Source organism: Salvelinus namaycush, chromosome 2, assembly GCF_016432855.1.
Source record: "Salvelinus namaycush isolate Seneca chromosome 2, SaNama_1.0, whole genome shotgun sequence".
In the NCBI taxonomy this organism is placed as follows: Eukaryota; Metazoa; Chordata; class Actinopteri; order Salmoniformes; family Salmonidae; genus Salvelinus; species Salvelinus namaycush.
In genome coordinates this window covers 28,151,066-28,166,022 of record NC_052308.1, presented here as the reverse complement: position 1 = coordinate 28,166,022, position 14,957 = coordinate 28,151,066, and positions in this window count along the sequence as shown.

Below are 14,957 nucleotides of genomic sequence, written 5' to 3'. Positions count from 1 at the left end.
CTGGCCAATTGCTGCCAGTAATTTACTGCAATTGAGAATACAGTACCATACCTAATTTTTGGAGCACCAAAAGCCTTTTGAAAACTAGTGGGTGCATGGTATTGTTGTTTCTCACTCATTTAACTTGCCTAGTTAAATGAAGGTTAACACAGGGGAGGAGACAGGGATAAATTACTTCTCCAAAGAGAGGCATATTGGATAGACTGCTTGGGAAATCTTGCCGCAGCAGGCCTCAATGAGGAATGTTCATTTTCTTGTTTTTTTGTAGAAGGCTATACATATATAGGCCAAAAATACCCTCCTAACATTTAGGCTATGACATCATAATGTATCTTTATTGTGTTTGTTTATGTTTTTATTTGATTTTCATGTTCCCCACAGCTCCCCCTGCTGGGTTCTCTTAATTGGGCCAATACTAACTGTGAATGTATAATTATGCACACCTGTGTTTGGTGTTGTTGTGACATTGATTGCCATTGCCTTGCACGCTGAAGAAGGGGTCATACCTGAAACGTTTGTGCGGCAATAAAAATATGTACATTTAAGTTTATTCGCCGGAGTGCTGTCCAATTGTATTCTTTGGAAATACTACCACATACCACTTAAATTGACACAGGACTGTCATAAACTGGTGCAACAAATATAGTCACTTACAAGTCATGCCTTAAAATATGTTAATGAGCCAGTGATTCATTCTACTCCCACAATATTTCTCCACAATGCATCATAATTTACAGTATGCTGCAATAAATATATAGCAAAACAGCAATACAGTACTTTATTGTTAAAACCCTCCTGTTGTGTTTGTTTCATGTTAATTAATTCTGTGTTCCCGGTCCAAAATGAGCGCCCCATTATAGCTGATTATAAATCCATAATAATACATATATTATCACCTAATATTGTGTTAGATCTTTTTATCAACTTAAGTTCTTGTGAACATTACAAGTTTTGAACTTCTATTTGCTATTTATGGCCTGTAGGACTCATTGACCTGAGCTCATACAACTAGTTTTTGAGTAAAAAAAAAACATAATGTATGGATTATTATTTTGACTATAACAAATCCTCAGATGAAACATATTGTGCTATTTACCACAGACTACTTTGTGTCAAAGTTTAACACGGACTCTCTCCTCCTCACCAGTGTCATGATCAAAGATATGATCAAGAGCCTCACATACAGTAACCTGTAACCTTATCCTTTGTAATTACAGTAAAATACTGTAGAAATAATTTTCCTACAGTTTAATAGTCACTTTTATTGTATTGTACTGTGTTTCATTGCTCTGGCATCAAGTTACTGTGAATATCTCAGTATTATATTGGCACTATCCAGAGACAGTCAGAGATATATGACAACATTTTCAGTTACGGTTACAGAAACGTTTTACTTGCTATGACTGTGATATGTTTTTTTTAATCAACCTTGGTTGAATGCAATGACTGTACGTTTGTAAGGATAAGAGCACCTGCTAAATGCTCAAAATGTAAATGAAAAAATATAACTTGCAAAGAACACTGGGTAATATGTCGTTGCATGGGTAATTCCAGTAATATAGTGTAATTTAGATTACAGTAGCTGTACTGTAAAATAAATTATAGTTATTTAATGGCCAATTGCTGCCAGTAAGTTACTGTCAATTTTACAGCTGAGCTAGCATCTGAGCCAGCTGAGCTAGCAAACAATGTAACAAAAGTATAATTGGATTTGAAAAATACTTAATGAACTGTCACAGCCGTTGTAAGGAGGAGACCAAGGTGCAGCGTGGTATGCGTATATTCTTATTTATTATAAGAACGAACACTGAACAAACGAACAAACGAACAAAACGAACCGTGAAGCTAATATGAGTAGTGCAGACAGGCACTACTCATGGCCTGTCGTTGGAGGTTCCGGACTGTGGCCCGTCATTGGAGGTTCCGGACTGTGGCCCGTCGTTGGAGGTTCTGGACTGTGGCCCGTCGCCGGAAGCTCTGGACTGGAAACTGTCGCCGGAAGCTCTGGACTGGGTACTGTCGCTGGAAGCTCTGGACTGGGTACTGTCACTGGAAGCTCTGGACTGGGTATTGTCGCCGGAAGCTCTGGACTGGGTACTGTCGCAGGAAGCTCTGGACTGGGTACTGTCGCCGGAAGCTCTGGACTGGGAACTGTCGCCGGAAGCTCTGGACTGGGAACTGTCGCCGGAAGCTCTGGACTGGGTACTGTTGCCGGAAGCTCTGGACTGGGTACTGTCCCCGGAAGCTCTGGACTATGGAAGCGCACTAAAAGCCTGATGCGTGGTGCCGGAACTGGTGGTACCGGGCTGAGGACACGCACCTCAGGGCGAGTGCGGGGAAGAGGCACAGGCCGTACTGGACTGTGGAAGCGCACTGGAGGCCTGATGCGTGGTGCCGGAACTGGTGGTACCGGGCTGATGACACGCATCTCAGGGCGAGTGCGGAGAGGAGGCACAGGACGTACTGGACTGTGGAGGCGCACTGGAGATCTGGAACGTAGAGCTGCCACAATGCGTCCTGGCTGGATGCTCACTTGAGCCCGGCAAGTGCGAAGAGCTGGAACAGAGCGCACTGGGCTATGAATGCGAACTGGAGACACCATGAGCATCTCTGCATCACACGGTGCCTGACAAGTCACACGCTCCCCACGGTAAGCACAAGGAGTTGGCTCAGGTCTCCAACCTGACTCAGCCAATCTCCTCGTGTGCCCCCCCCAAAAAAATTATTGGGGCTGCCTCTCGTGCTTGCCTCGTTTGTATTTCTCCTCGTAATATCGCCGTTCTGCTTTCGCTGCCTCTATTTCTTCCTTCGGAAGGCGATACTCCCACGCCTGCGTCCAGGGTCCTGCTCCATCCAGAATCTCTTCCCATGTCCATTCCTCCTGAACACGCTGCTTGGTCCTTTTGTGGTGGGTTCTTCTGTCACGGCCGTTGTAAGGAGGAGACCAAGGTGCAGCATGGTATGCGTCCATTCTTATTTATTATAAGAACGAACACTGAACAAATGAACAAAATAACAAAACGAACCGTGAAGCTAATATGAGTAGTGCAGACAGGCAACTAAACATAGAACAAGAACCCACGAACACCAAAAGGAAAATGGCTACCTAAATATGATCCCCAATCAGAGACAACGATAAACAGCTGCCTCTGATTGGGAACCATATCAGGCCACCATAGACATACAAATACCTAGACATACAAAAACTATAAAATATCAGCCCAACATGACTTGATCTAATCATTCTGCCAGGCACTGAGAGAATACTGCTGTTCCGTTGTTAATAAAGAGCAAAAAACAAGACAAGTTTCTCTGGCAGACTTTCAGACATCATATCACGCCAAAGCCTTTGAAGACATAAGGCATCTCAATGGTATTCATTTAATTTCCTCTCAAATGAAATATCCCTCTGTCTTTGAGGATGGTACAAGTAATTTAGTTAATTTGGTCTACCTGTCTGGAATAGGACTTATACACAACAACCAACACTGTATGTTTCTCTTTAAAGTGACATAGATAGTGTGGAAGGAGCAGGCAGTGGGACAGTAATTAGAATGATTTGTTCCTGTCTACTCCTCTGGTTCTACTCCTGACTCAAAGAGTAGGCATAGAGACAGAAGATGTTAACTCTGATATATGAGAGAGAGAGAGGTCCAGAAAGACAATATAGAGACCAGATAGTAATGTGAAATAGCTAGTTCTTGACTGGTGCAGACACCCAAACATGCCCTGGAGAGTAGCCTAACTCAATACCAGGTCTGCAGACTGTTTCCCGAACACTGCCATGGAGAGAGTGAATAAGCTTGGATACTACTTGCAGTCGGTGTAACAGTAGTAGCGGATCTGGTGCAGTTTCAATATTGTTATAGTAGTAGTATTACAGTATATTATGATATTGTTATTTTCCAAGTACAACCACTCCAGTAGTGCCGACAGCGAGAGAATACAAATTTAGTTTGAGGGACCAGGGTGCTTCTCCTAAAGGGCTCTCCGCTTGAAATTGAGTGTGTTCATCTTTCCCGGCTCTCTGTTTATAACAGAAACACACAAAAATAAACCCTTGTCTTTCTCTCGCTCTCTCTTTCTCTCTCTCTCAATTCAATTCAATTTAAGGGCTTTATTGGCATGGGTAACATATGTTAACATTGCCAAAGCAAGTGAAGTAGATAATAAACAAAAGTGAAATAAACAATAAAAATTAACAGTAAACATTACACTCATGAAAGTTCCAAAATAATAAAGACATTTAAAATGTCATATTATGTGCAAATAGATAAAGTACAAAAGGGAAAATAAATCAACATAAATATGGGTTGTATTTACAATGGTGTTCGTTACCCTTTTCTTGTGGCAACAGGTCACAAATATTGCTGCTGTGATGGCACACTGTGGTATTTCACCCAATAGATATGGGAATTTTTCAAAATATGTGTCTCTAATATGGTCATACATTTGGAAAGAGGTTAGGAAGTGCAGCTCAGTTTCCACCTCATTTTGTGGGCAGTGTGCACATAGCCTGTCTACGGTGGCCTTTCTTATTAATAGCATGGCTATGCTCACTGAGTCTGTACATAGTCAAAGCTTTCCTTAAGTTTGGGTCAGTCACAGTGGTCAGGTATTCTGCCACTGTGTACTCTCTGTTCAGGGCCAAATAGCAATCTAGTTTGCTCTGTTTTTTGGTTAATTCTTTCCAATGTGTCAAGTAATTATCTTTTTGTTTTCTCATGATTTGGTTGGGTTTCATTGTGTTGCTGTCCTGGGGCTCTGTGGGGTCTGTTTGTGTTTGTGAACAGAGCCCCAGGACCAGCTTGCTTAGGGGACTCTTCTTCAGGTTCATCTAACTGTAGGTGATGGCTTTGTTATGGAAGGTTTGGGAATCGCTTCCTTTTAAGTGGTTGTAGAATTTAACGTCTCTTTTCTGGATTTTGATAATTAGCGGGTATCGGCCTAATTCTACTCTGCATGTATTATTTTGCGTTTTACGTTGTACATGGAGGATATTTTTACAGAATTCTGCATGCAGAGTCTCAATTTGGTGTTTGTCCCATTTTGTAAATTCTTGGTTGGTGAGCGGAACCCAGACCTCACAACCATAAAGGGCAATGGGTTCTATAACTGATTCAAGAATTTTTAGCCAGATCCTAATTGGTAAGCTGAATTTTACGTTCCTTTTCATGGCATAGAAGGCCCTTCTTGCCTTGTCTCTCAGATCGTTCACAGCTTTGTGGAAGTTACCTGTGGCACGGATGTTTAGGCCAAGGTATGTATAGTTTTTTGTGTGCTCTAGGGCAACAGTGTCTAGATGACATTTGTATTTGTGGTCCTGGCAACTGGACCTTTTTTGGAACACCATTATCTTTGTCTTACTGAGATTTACTGTCAGGGCCCAGGTCTGACAGAATCTGTGAAGAAGATCTAGGTGCTGCTGTAGGCCCTCCTTGGGTTGAGGACAGAAGCACCAGATCATCAGCAAACAGTAGACCTTTGACTTCAGATTCTAGTAGGGTGAGGCCGGATGCTGCAGACTGTTCTAGTGCCCTCGCCAATTTGTTGATATATTTGTTGAAGAGGGTGGGGCTTAAGCTACAGCATCCCTGTCTCACCCTGTGGAAAGAAATGTGTGGTTTTGCCAATTTTAACCACACACTTGTTGTTTGTGTACATGGATTTTATTATGTTGTATGTTTTTCCCCCAACACCACTTTCTATCAATTTGTATAGCAGACCTTCATGCCGAATTGAGACAAAAGCTTTTTTGAAATCAACAAAGCATGAGAAGACTTTGCCTTTGTTTTGGTTTGTTTGTTTGTTTGTCAATTAGGGTGTACAGAGTGAATACGTGGTATGTCGTATGGTATAGACATTTGCTCAGTACATTGTTATCACTGATTTTCCCAAGGTTGCTGTTGACGCATATCCCACGGTAGTTATTGGGGTCAAATTTGTCTCCACTTTTGTGGATTGGGGTGATCAGTCCTTGATTCCAAATATTGGGAAATATGCCAGAGCTAAGGATGATGTTAAAGAGTTTTAGTATAGCCAACTGGAATTTGTGGTCTGTATATTTTATTATTTCATTGAGGATACCATCAACACCACAGGCCTTTTTTGGGTTGGAGGGTTTGTATTTTGTCCTGTAGTTCGTTCAATGTAATCGGAGAGTCCAGTGGGTTCTGGCTGTCTTTAATAGTTGATTCTATGATTTGTATTTGATCATGTATATGTTTTTGCCGTTTGTTCTTTGTTATAGGGCCAAAAAGATTGGAGAAGTTTACCCATACATCTCTTCGTGTTGTTGTTTGTTTAGTGTTTTCCAATTTTCCCAGAAGTGGTTAGTCTATGGATTCTTCCATTGAGCTGATTTCTGACGTGCTGTTCCTTCTTTTCCATAGTGTATTTCTGTATTGTTTTCATGATTCACCATAGTGAGGCATAGGATCAGGTTTTCTGGGTCTCCACATTTTTGGTTGGATAGGTTTCTCAATTTCTTTCTTAGGATTTTGCATTCTTCATCAAACCATTTGTCATTGTTGATCATTTTCTTTGGTTTTCTGTTTTGATTTGATAGGGAAGCTACGAGGTCAAATATACTGTTTAGGTTTTCTACTGCCAAGTTTACACCTTCACTATTACAGTGAAACATTTTGTCCAGGAAATTGTTTAAAAGGGATTTAATTTGTTGTTGCCTAATTGTTTTTTGGTAGGTTTCCACATTACTTTCCTTACATCTATAGTATTCAGTTCCTTTGGCTTTGATGCCTCATGATTGAGTATTGCTCTGTTCAAGTAGAGTGTGATTTTGCTGTGATCTGATAGGGGTGTCAGTGGTGACTGAACTCTCTGAGAGACTCTGGGTTGAGGTCAGTGATAAAGTACTACTACCAAGAGATGAGCTATACTGTAGGTGTACCTACCATAGGAGTCCCATCGAAGCCTAGCATTGACTATGTACATACCCAGCGTGCGACAGAGCTGCAGGAGTTGTGACCCATTTTTGTTGATTGGTCTGTCTGTCTGTCTGTCTGTCTGTCTGTCTGTCTGTCTGTCTGTCTGTCTGTCTGTCTGTCTGTCTGTCTGTCTGTCTGTCTGTCTGTCTGTCTGTCTGTCTGTCTGTCTGTCTGTCTGTCTGTCTGTGTTAGATGAAACCGCTGCCTATGAAGCTAGCGGTTGTTTTTGGCTCGTTGAGGGATATGAAACGTATTTCCCAGGGCAGTGGTCAACTTTTACCTGCCATTACTTTCCCTCACCGCGCAACACAATGAGTCTGGTGTGTGTGTGTACTCCTCTGGATACACACTGCGGGACAGGAGAATGTATCAAATCAGCAGGCGAATGCCGACCGGTCACGGCCTGAAACAGCCCCTGTTTCTCCTGAGATGTACGACTCTCTCTCTCTCTCTCTCTCTCTCTCTCTCTCTCTCTCTCTCTCTCTCTCTCTCTCTCTCTCTCTCTCTCTCTCTCTCTCTCTCTCTCTCTCCCTCTCTCTCTCTCTCTCTCTCTCTCTCTCTCTCTCTCTCTCCCTCTCTCTCTCTCTCTCTCTCTCTCTCCCTCTCTCTCTTTCTCTCTTTCTCTCTTTAACAGCCCTGGTCACGGCAGGCCGAGCAGAGACGTGCGTCTCAGGAGAAACAGGTGAATTATAGGCTGGGCAGAGGGAGATGAAGTTAGGTTAACCGCCTGCAGCGCAGAGTCCCCAGCACAACAACACGGTTCAAACCAAACAGGGAAAAAACAGAAAGGAAAAATGACCTCAAAGACTGAGCGTTATAAAGCAAATTTCCTCCAAAGGTTCAGGTTTCCTACAGAGCATTGTTTTTCTTAAAACCTCCAACTTTTGAAAGTCTTCTGAAAGCCTCTCAGAAATACACAATTTCTCACGCTTTCTGTGCTATTTTATTGTTTGTATATTATTAGCTAGATGTCGACAACAAATCATCAACATAACGTTTTTTGACAACTCAATTAGAATAGTTTGATTTAATGTTATGTTAGGTACAAAATTATTGGCAAGAAGAATGTTAATGCAGATTTAATTTTGCTTAATTTTATTGATATGAATCTTTATGGGTGGCAATCATTTTGACACCTATCTTAAAAAATATATATATATATCTTTCTCTGACAAATTGTATTAGTCTAAAATAATATAATTTCCTCATATCTTTGAGCATACAATATAGCTCAGTATTTGTATTATTTATTTGATACATTCTTTTCTGCTCATCTTTATCGAGGGTGCAAATAATGATGGACCTGACTGTATATAGCTAGGGCTGTATATAGCTAGGATAAGAACAACTGTGCACACGTGTGTTTTAATACCTGCTATGACATCTCTGTAATGATTTCATCAACAACCCCCCCCCCCCCTTCTAACAAGCCTCTCTCTCCTCTCATCATCAGCAGAGCTCATACCAAAGAGGAGGATAAAAGCTTCCTCACAAGATGAGAGAGAGAGAAATCCTACCATCCACTTCAAACAGGTTAGCGATGTGTTGTGTTTTTTCTCCTCTTGTTTTGAAAAGTGTTATGATTGTACTGTAGTCCAAATCTAATTCCCCACTCCCCAATTATGAGAATAACTCCACATCGCACACTGCATTTCAGGTGACTCTTACTTTACTTCAACTTCACATCACCGCCCTCTCTCCACAATGTATCCATCTACACCATCTCTCACTCCTCTTCCTTTCCATCCCCCATCCTCTCTCACTCCTCTCCCTTTCCACCCCCATCATCTCTCACTACTCTCCCTTTCCATCCCCATCCTCTCTCACTCCTCTTCCTTTCCATCCCCCATCCTCTCTCACTCCTCTTCCTTTCCATCCCCCCATCCTCTCTCACTCCTCTCCCTTTCCACCCCCATCATCTCTCACTCCTCTCCCTTTCCATCCCCCCATCCTCTCTCACTCCTCTCCCTTTCCATCCCCCATCCTCTCTCACTCCTCTCCCTTTCCATCCCCATCCTCTCTCACCCCTCTCCCTTTCCATCGCCCCATCCTCTCTCACTCCTCTCCCTTTCCATCCTCCCATCCTCTCTCACTCCTCTACCTCTCCATCCCCATCCTCTCTCACTCCTCTCCCTTTCCATCCCCATCCTCTCTTACTCCTCTCCCTTTCCATCCCCCATCATCTCTCACTACTCTCCCTTTCCATCCCCATCATCTCTCACTACTCTCCCTTTCCATCCCCATCCTCTCTCACTCCTCTCCCTTTCCATCCCCATCCTCTCTCACTCCTCTCCCTTTCCATCCCACATCATCTCTCACTACTCTCCCTTTCCATCCCCCATCATCTCGCACTACTCTCCCTTTCCATCCCCATCCTCTCTCACTCCTCTCCCTTTCCATCCCACATCATCTCTCACTACTCTCCCTTTCCATCCCCATTATCTCTCACTCCTCTCCCTTTCCATCCCCCATCATCTCTCACTCCTCTCCCTTTCCATCCCCCATCATCTCTCACTCCTCTCCCTTTCCATCCCACATCATCTCTCACTCCTCTCCCTTTCCATCCCCATCCTCTCTCACTCCTCTCCATTTCCACCCCCCCATCATCTCTCACTCCTCTCCCTTTCCACCCCCCATCATCTCTCACTCCTCTCCCTTTCCATCCCCCATCCTCTCTCACTCCTCTCCCTTTCCATCCCTTCATCGTCTCTCACTTCTTTCCTTTTCCATCCCACATCATTTCTCACTCCTTTACTTTCAGCCAGGCCGTTCAAGATTGACGTCAACATTGGATATCTATCCATGTCTTGAGGACGTTGGGAAATGCCTTAAAAACGGCCACTAGGGGCAACAGTGAGCGCTATTACTATCAAGTAGGCTTGGGTTTTGCTAGGGTGTTGTGGATGGGCATGACTCTGGATCCAAAGGTTACGTGTTCGATCCCTATCGTGGACACTTTTTATTTTATTTGGGGTTTTAACCCTATCCCAAACCTTAACCCTTACCTTAACCATTTGGAGTGATTGTCTAAACTTAATGTTTTAACCCTATCCCAAACATTTGGAGCAACTTCAAAATTTGACGTTTGGAGAACATGGATGAATGTCTAATTTTGTAGTGAGACTGTGAGAGAAAGTTGCTACATTTCCCTCCCCCATTATTTCATAATCCTCTCCTCATCTCTCATTCCCTATCTCTTCATCTCCTAACTCTTCCTCCTTCTCCCCCTCCTCTACACCCCCCCTCTCTCCTAGTGTAAATGTTTTGTCCTTGGATCGCTGTCTCCTCAGGAATAAGAACACCATCCCAGGAGAGCTGGAGAAACAGAGATAATATGTGTGGTCTGTTTACCTCTCTGACTTAAACGTCCCCCAAACTGTCATCATCTTCAACATTTAATTCTCCTCCTACTCTCTGTCATAAGTGAGAGAACCAGTCCCTGGAGGGGGTGAAGCTGTAAACAGAATTAACAACTCCAGCCCTAAAGCCTTGCTCACAAGCCTGCATTAAAAATAAAAATAAATTATATCTGTGAATTTAAACAGGTCCCGTAAACTGTGAATATCATTCATGTTGTTACATTTTGTAGCATCTCATCAAACTAGTGTCTGGTTTCCCTGTATGATTTCCCCTGCTATTGACCTGACATGCATCAGCTGATGCAAGATCTTTAAATGATCTGCTCATGAAAACACTTCTGTACTGTACATGAAGTGAATTGGGACAGGCACCTGGATACCATAACCAAACACTCTCTCAGATGCAACTCTCTATGGCCCTTCTATCTTCTACTGCTTTAACAGTGGTAAGCAGATAGAGACTAAGCTTCTGTCTGGGTGTGTCTCACTCTCCCTGGCTGCATGGCATTAGCTTTGCTGCAGGATGGAGGACGGGGGATGCTACAGGAGAGCCAGGCTCCCTCTGTCCCCAGAGAGAGCAGCGAATAGCTGGGCATAGTACCGCCGAGGCCCTTAGGGAACACCTCCGTAAAGGTGTGGAGGAGAGGAGGAGAGGTATGCAACCCTATTTATAGACCAGGTAGAGATGGAGAGGAAAGGAGGAGATGGGAGAATGAGAAAGATATGGAAATCTAGAGAGAACATATGAATAAAAAAAGAATTCCCATGTTATGTCAGGATCACAACTTATTTATCTCATTATCACTACATAACAAAAGCTGTTTTGTTGAGATCACGAGATAAACTTTATAAATAGGAGTGTACGTATTGATGATAGATTGACAGTATGGCTGAGACTGCAGAGCCCACGGTGGATCAGTGCATACATCTGTATTGATGGCAACACTAAGGCATGGTACTTTCATGCTAACATCATGCTTAATTTGTGTTTGGAGCTCATTATCAGGTTATAAGTTCAAATGTTAGCAAGCTAAATGTCAATCAACTTTGGTTATGTAGTGGTGATCTCGATATAACAGGGGAAATATTTGTTTTGTCGTAGGTCCACAGACGAGAAAGAAAGAAGAGAGAGAGGGGAGAAGAGGGGGAATAAAATGCACCAAATAGGGACGGAACATATTGACAAACTTATTGACACTTATTGACATAATACAGGTACGTACAGACATAGGAGGCTGCTGGTTGGGGAACGTTTTAAGAGGTGTTCTGTAAGAGTTTTTTCATCATTATATTCTGTCTGTCTTAATAATAAATAGATTAGCGATTAAAACAGTCACCTCAGACAGTTTGGATTTGAGCCAACACAGGCCCGCTGAAGAAACTGAGGTACCATGTACAATCAACAGCAGGTGAAAATAATACCTGACTCTTGAGACAGCTAGTTACATAAGCTTTTTTTAACCTTTATTTAACTAGGCAAGTCAGTTAAGAACAAATTCTAATTTACAATGACTGCCTACACCTCTCCATAAGTTAACCAAGTGCAGCCCAGTGTATTGATTTAACAGCAGAGTTCAGCGAAAGGTTACATGGTCTCAGAGAGAGGTGAGGGGAGTGGGAAAGAGAGAGAGAACAGATGAAAGATGACAGCAATCTTTCATCAATACAACCCTGACTCTCCTCCAAACTCTTTGTATTGTAACTCAGCTCCTCTCCTCAGTCTACACTCCTCATCAATAAGTCAAAGTAAATATCTATCATTTATTTTCTCGATCTCATTCACTTTCAGCCCATGGCTCTGCTGTTATGTTAGTTCAGACTGGGGAAGGTTTACTGTATGTCTCTGTTTCACGTAGAAACCTTTCATCAGTTCAATGAATCACCGTATCACACGAGGACCTTTCAAAGTGTAGACCTGCCCAGACATGATCTAACACATTATGCTGCTGTCTACTGATGAGCCTTGATAATTGCTTTCAGCCATGTGTCTATGGTGTCACCTGTATAAGCCTATCCCTGTCCCCCTTCGAGACCTGTATCTGTGTGTGTGTGTGTGTATGTGTGTGTGTGTGTGTGTGTGTGTGTGTGTGTGTGTGTGTGTGTGTGTGTGTGTGTGTGTGTGTGTGTGTGTGTGTGTGTGTGTGTGTGTGTGTGTGTGTGTGTGTGTGTGTGTGTGCATCCGTGCAGTATTAAGTCTTGCTGCATAACGCCTGACTGAGCCCATGCATGTGACACACCGCCACCAGCTGTCCATGTGCTGACACCATGACACAGAGGGACGCCATCCATTATTAGGAGGACTGATAAAACAGGGGAGGAATGAACAAGACAACAAATAGAGGAGAGAAAAACAGTGAAGCATGGCAGTGGATCAGAGGATAAACTCTTATCCTGTCTGTTATGACATGATGTCGGATTAATGCATTCGTTTTCCATCAGAGACAAAAGAGTTTCAAACTTAAAGTTGAATTCTGAACGTAGTTCTCAATTTTGTTGTCATACTGTGCTGGTCAATCAATATTATCTGCCCAACCATGAAGAGCTTATGTGCTGTCTGTTTATAAAATATTTTCAGGAGTAACCACTATGTTGAATGCTGAAAAAATAAACATTTGTTTGTGCTTCTTAAGAATTTGAGAATATCTTTATTTGATATGATACAAGACAGGGCTTTGATTGCGTGTCTATAATGCTATGTAAAATGTCAAAACTAAATTATTGTGATACAATCAAATATTAAATGAATAAATGTATAGGTGCTGGTTCTCCGCATCGCCTCATTTCAACTAATAGTAAAGACAGTAAGAGGGTTAAAGGAATTAAGGGAATGTTACGGCTCTGCTGAGTTTCTCTCTGTTTCTCAGTCTCAGAGCGTGTCGTTTATATGCTTCCCTAGTTGGGTTTATCCCCCTTACAAAAAACCATAACTAACTAACACACTTGCCTTTCGTGAACAACTAACACTCACACTTTACTTTTTCCGACTAGCACTGACTTTGCTGATACCTACTCGATTGAGGAAAAATGTACTTACTATGACTGAGACATACACTACATGACCAAAAGTATGTGGACACCTGCTCGTCGAACATCTCATTCCAAAATCATGGGCATTAATATGGAGTTGTTCCCCCCTTGCTACTATAACAGCCTGCACTCTTCTGGGAAGGCTTTCCACTAGATGTTGGAACTTTACTGCGGGGACTTGCTTCCATTCAGCCACAAGAGCATTAGCACTGATGTTGGGCGATTAGGCCTGGCTCGCAGTCGGCGTTCCAATTCATCCCAAAGGTGTTCGATGTGTTTGAGGTCAGGGCTCTGTGCAGGCCAGTCAAGTTCTTCCACACCGATCTCGACAAACGGTTTCTGTGTGGACATCGCTTTGTGCACATGGGCATTGTCATGTTGAAACAGGAAAAGGCCTTCCCCAAACTGTTGCCACAAAGTTGGAAGCATAGAATCATCTAGAATGTAATTGTGTGTTGTAGCATTAAGATTTCCATTCACTGTAATTAAGAGGCCTAGCCCGAACCATGAAAAACAGCCCCAGACCATTATTCCTCCTCCACCAAACTTTACAGTTGGCACTATGCATTGGGGCAGGTAGCGTTCTCCTGGTATCCGCAAAACCCAGATTTGTCCGTCGGACTGCCAGATGGTGAAGCATGATTCATCACTCCAGAGAATGCGTTTCCACTGCTCCAGAGTCCAATGGTGGAGAGCTTTACCCCACTCCAGCCGACGCGTGGCATTGCGCATGGTGATCTTATGCTTGTGTGCAGCTTCTCGGCCATGGAAATCCATTACATGAAGCCTACCGACGAACAGTTATTGTGCTTTCAGGGGCAGTTTGGAACTCGGTAGTGAGTGTTGCAACTTTTTATGCGTTATGTGCTGTTCAGCACTCGGCGGTCTTATTCTGGTCCCATTCTGTGAGCTTGTGTGGCCTACCACTTAGCGTAGGAGACGTTATTGCCCCTAGACGTTTCAACTTCACAATAACAGCTCTTAGAGTTGACCATGGGAGCTCTAACAGGGCAAAAATTTGACGAACTGACTTGTTAGAAAGGTAGCATCCTATGACGTTGCTACGTTGAAAGTCACTGAGATCTTCAGTAAGGTCATTCTACTGCCAATGTTTGTCTATGGAGATTACATGGTAGTGTGCTCGATTTTATACACCTGTCAGCAAAGGGTGTGGCTGAAATAGCCGAATCCACTAATTTGAAGGGGTGTCCACACACTTTTGTAGTGTTAGGGCAAAAACCAAAACGTGCTCCAAGGGGGGGCTCAAGGACCAAGTTTGGGAAACCCTGCACTAAATGACAAACATATAAATGTTTTTAAAAGTCCACAGACGAGTGTAAATCCCCTGGGGACGAGTTTAATTACAGACGAGTGTAATTCCCCTGGGGATCAGTTCAATTACAGACGAGTGTAATTTCCCTCGGGAACTGGGCTACTAGGTAACTTAGGGGCCGAGCTTTGATGCAAGAGCGTGAAATAGACTTTATGAACCCTTTTCCCCAAATTCCCTGAATCCATTTCATTTATTCATCTCTCTCTCTCTCTCTCTCTCTGTGTGTGTGCGTGTGTATAGGTTATGCATTATGAATGCTTTGGGTGCGTAAAGAGTAATGGTTGCGTGTGC